A 5158-nucleotide genomic window follows, 5' to 3' on the forward strand; every position below is an offset into this window, starting at 1 on the left:
TATTCAAGTCTCCTAGTTATGGCTTGTAATAGCTAAATACAAATCTTGATTTTTACAGCTATATTCTTTGTATATGTCTTGTAGAAATACATCTTCTCTTGGGCTGATATAAAGATCTTGATAGTTTGGTGTTGATAATAAGATTTTTATTCTCAAATCTGTCCCCTGAATGGAGATCTGTGAAAATGTCTGTCTGAAATGGCTTTATGGTGCAGGATTGTGATGTCTGTTTAATAGGGCTTTCCCCCTAAAAGCTGCCTTCACCTCTAAGCCAGGTGACCACAATTTAGTGTAAGCTTCATATAGAAAACTGCAATATATTGGTCTAGGGGCCTAAATGCAACTAATAATATTGCCGGTGTGAAATATGCTAACAATTCTGAGAAGAAGGTAATGTTTTTCATTTTCATTACATCCATTTTCTTGCTTTTCACTCTTATACCCTGCATTTGTCACAGAGTTCCTTGGGCTGGCTCCTGGGGGGGTCTGTCTAGCTCCAGTAAAATTCTGCTGAAAGCACAGCTTGGTTAGGATGATTGGGTCTGTTCTCGATGGGCTAGCGCTACCTTGCACTCATGCCAAACTCTTTTAACCCGTTGTTCCTGCACTTCCCTTGCACACCTGATGAGAAGACCATAGAGAGTCACAATAAGGAGTTTCTCTGAAGAGCCATGGGCTTGCTGTGTGCAAGGGGAATGCTTTGTCTGGTACTGAAACAGGATTATTTCATTTGAGTGTCTCTGGGAATACATGCTTAATGATAGTGAAGTGATCTTGAAACCTTGCCTGTTAGTACTGTGTCAGGTTAATATGCAGGCCCCTAGGAGGTAGAATTCTTCATGATTTCAGAAGGGGCATCTGTCTGACATTCTTTGACCTCTGTCTCTTATATCCCCTCTTTATAGCTACCTGGGTCAGTCATTACTTTCTCAAAGCTGCACTCTGAGAAGATGATACTTTCACACATTCCAGCTTCTAGATATAATGAAGAGAATTTGCACTACTCTGAGCTACAGTCTGCCCAATTTTTTTTGGAGGTCACCATGGATTGCAGTGATGATACAATGGAAGGTTGATTTCTGGAAAAAGAAATACATAATAATTTCCCTTAAAACATCTTTTGTAAATGCTGTGATATTGAATCAAGTTCTCCTGATGGTCAGTAATTTTGAACTATTTATTCTGCAGTAATCTTCATGGATTTCCTTGGGGTCTTAAGAATTGATGGCATGGTATAGTGTGTGCATGGTGACAGAAAGGTGGCAAATACATACAGGATATTCTTTCTTATTTTAAAGACTTCGACTTCACAAAAATTGATATTTTTTTTTTCCTGACAGTTTGTGCAGTTCCTCATGATCAAAGCCCAATATAAAGAAAATGTGCATATGCTTTATGCTACCCATCCAATTACTCTGGGTGGAGTTCTCTCTCTGTGTATGTTCTGAGGACTCCTAAAACAAATTACCCTGTGATATTGTTTCAGATGCAATAGTTTTGTACCATTGAAGCAAAGCAAACTGTAAATTGCAAAACAAAGAATAAAACCATAATTACTGCTTTCATTTATTCATACCATATTAATGTAATATAATTATCTGGCAGGCAGGATTTTATGAATACTCAACAGAAAACCACCAAATGGTTGTTCTAATGAACACATAAAAACTAACACTTTAAAGCAGTAAATCACATTCTGTTACTTTTACAGTGACAAATGCCTTTGAACTTTATAATTGGAAATAATGTATTTTGGCACCCTGTAAAAGGCTCTTAGAGTACTATTGTGTTTGGAAGCATTTCTAAATAGACAGAAGTGCCAATGGGATACCTTAGGAATTCTTATGGAAATTTTTGCAATGCGCCTGTACAGGGCGATATATTTTTTTCATGTGCATTCTGGCCCCCTAAAGAGTTCTTAAGGAATTGGGATCCTAAATAAGGCTTTAGGCTTGGATTATATACAAATCATAGTAAATGAAGCTGTTTGAAAGAACGGTGAAACCACATAACTAAATTTTTTGAGAGTTTTCCAGCATTAAAATTTTCCATAGGGACTTAAAGAGGACAGTTACCCATCTCAAATATTGTTAAGGTCAAACAAAGATCACTGCAAGTTCTAGGACAGATGTCATTTGTGACCACCACCAACCACTCCCCCATATAGGCCTGTGGATACCTGGAACCTGGACTGTAAGTTAAGCCTGTAACAGGAACTTGTGATAAGATTAGGTGGCATTTTTATCTGGATGTCCACACCCAGACAAAAATGCCACCTTACCTTTACATAGGCCTAAAAGCCTTTTAAAGTACACGATATGAAATAAAGCCACAATCCTAACTGGCAGAGTTGATTTTAAAGAGAGAAAGAAATCATATCAAGACAAATCAATCATATCAAGAAATCAATCAGAACAAATTTGTGAAGCTCAAGTTATAACTTATCTTCCTTCTCTGGAAGTTCCTTTTCTTGGCCCATCAAAATGATGAGCAAACTGTTGGTATAGGGTATACTAGAACAGTGGCCTGATCTAAGAGAGGGAAACTACATCATATTTCTTCTCCAGAATGGGTGGTTAGAAGACAACCTATTAATCTAAAGATTTTTGTATTTTGTTCTAAATGTCCTTTATTCTCCATCTTTACGGAAAATTCTGTATTCAAACCCCATCTTGATTCTGAATTATTTCTGTGTTGCACAGGGACTTTCTGGGGGAAAAAAAAATGCCATAAAGACATGCAATGATTGTGCACTGGGTTGCTGGTGACCAGACTGTGACATCCTGTACTGTGGCTCTGTATGGATGTTGTATCAAAGACAAAGGGGAATCTCTTATGTTAAAGAAATCATGTTCTAAAGCTACCTTCAAGGTTTTCAATCTCAATGACAGGAGAAAAAAACTTTGACACTCAAATTTTGTTGGCAAAAAAAGATGTTGTTTTTTTTCTGTAATCAAATACGCTAACCAATACTAATCTTTTAGCCCCTTAGGAAAAAGAAACCAAACCCCTGAGTGTGTAGTGGAATCTATTCTTTAAATAAAAATCACATGTCAAAAGTGCTCAACTAGATGCAAAACAATGTGGTTAGGTGTCTCTGTAAAAGAACAGAAATTATCTTCTGTAAAACAGCTTTAATATAAGCCAAAGCCATTTTCTTTTAGAGTGCTGCCATGCGTTTGAAGGGTCAGGAAGCTCATTTTCCTCAAGTCTCAGCCTATAACACTGGTGCAGGTATAACATACCTAAATAAACATCCACAATAATTTTTGCATAAATGTAGAGCGACACAAGAATTGAGATGCAATTATTTAGCATTTGTGGGGAATGGAGATGGTTTATTTGGTATGTCAAGTGCTGACTCCCTTGAGAGAGAGAAACCACTCACTGAAATGTCTAAACTTTTACAATGTGTTGGTACGGTGGCAGCATTAAATAGATAGCTTTTATAGCCATCATGTGCAATTTTTGCAAAAACTTATGCTCTTTCTGATCAACACTTTTAGGAGTCTTTGGGTTAAGACAATGGCAAGCAGATTCATAATTAGCAAAAAATAAAACCAAAAACCCAAAACAACAAACCCCAAATCATTTAATTAAGGGAATAGATTAGGCAGTGCTGTACATTTAGTATGCTAAGATTAAGGAATTAACTGAACATGGAAATGTATTTTTAAAAGGCCTAGGGTGTTAACCTTTATAAATAGAGCACTTTATTTACTCTATACTACATTTATATACTATATACTTAGAGATTAAAAAAAAAAAGTTTGTTTTTTCTTAATATTAGCCTCTCTTGTTATGTTAAATGGTTTCTTCAAATGCTAGAAACTGCTGAAAACCATTTAGCAATATGCAGTGGCTGTTTGAACTGTATCTTTCAAAAGAGCAAAGATTTGCAAGACAATGTTCTTGACTCCCCAGGCCAGTGGGGAAGAAATTTGGATAAAGTTAATTATGCTTCAGACTGAGGTCAAAATTGGTTTTTGCTCTATTACCAATAGATTTGTTTGAAAATATGTTTATATCTATACTCCAAATCAATCTATTTATCGTTAATCAGAACCCCTGCAGTGTCAGTCTGGTTGGAAAGTGGTAGAACCCCAAGTCTGGTTGTGAGGCTGTGGAAGGTAGGAGTGAGGATATTGAACCAATAGTTGGTGTTTTTAACAGAGCACAAGGGACCTGTGTGTGCTCCAGTGGTGCTGTGATGCATGTGCCACATCCTGCCCTGTTTCAAGAGCAAGTGGGAAGGATCCTGCTCTTATTCCCAGGTACTCTGTTAACCTAAAAAGTGCACCTGGCTCACCACTGTGGTATTGGAGCACATCTTCATTTGGTCATCACACCTCACCCAGGGCCTTTCCCAAACATCACAGTGTGCTGTTTTGTTTAAAAATTGGGAGTTTGAAGCCTTGTGGCCAACAGTGGGTAGGATGGGGCACACTGTCGCCGTGGTTTGTCTTCTCTGCTTTTCTTGTTACCTTTTGGCTGGAGACTTGATGTGACTTGTTAAATTATGCACATCAGTATAAGAGAGTTCCTTCTTCCCAGAAATGCTGGCTACACTTGGCTGTCTTGATTCTGGAGGTGAGGTTAAAAAAGGCATTAGGATGAGACCAAGCTCTTGTGCCAGCATTTGGTTGGAATAGAAGCCTATTACTATTAATAGAATAGTGGCTGGTCCGCAGGCCAGTGAGTTAAGACCAGTGCATGATTATGTCAGCAGATACTTCAGGAGGATGAGACCCCAACCCTGAAATCCTCATCTATCAACTAGGAAATAGGTATGAAACCCTAGAATAGAAATTGTTATAAAGTCATAAATACAACTGGTTTGTCTGAATCAGTAACAGTGCTCTTAGTTATTTTCTGTCCGTGTAAATACATCTTTCTGGAGACCACTAAGCGTAGCAACAATTGAGCATGTTTGGTATCTTATTGCAGCTTCTTTTATTGCATCTTGAATTTGACCCCTTTCCTAGAAGGTCATGTTTCTCTACATGCAGTATTAATTAACAACAACACTCTACAAAATTTATGTATATTTGGAAGCTCTTATGTACTTAGTGGAGTTCCTACCCCATGTGAAATTTTGGGAATTTTTTTACTTGCTGGTGAGCCACTAAACACTGTATTATAGCTGTGTGGTTGGAAA

At 37.6% G+C, this 5158-nt stretch overlaps 1 long non-coding RNA gene across 1 annotated transcript in view; it reads left to right on the top strand.

Annotated features, from left to right (window-relative positions):
• The window catches only part of LOC120763910 (uncharacterized), a 7302-nt gene extending 3028 nt beyond the window's left edge, over positions 1-4274 (top strand). Inside the window, exon 3 of the long non-coding RNA XR_005704146.1 lies at positions 4174-4274. This is a non-coding gene — a long non-coding RNA (uncharacterized LOC120763910). The remainder of the gene's footprint in view (positions 1-4173) is intronic.
• Positions 4275-5158: the final 884 nt, after the last annotated feature.

This window comes from Hirundo rustica, chromosome 1 (genome assembly GCF_015227805.2).
Source record: "Hirundo rustica isolate bHirRus1 chromosome 1, bHirRus1.pri.v3, whole genome shotgun sequence".
In the NCBI taxonomy this organism is placed as follows: Eukaryota; Metazoa; Chordata; class Aves; order Passeriformes; family Hirundinidae; genus Hirundo; species Hirundo rustica.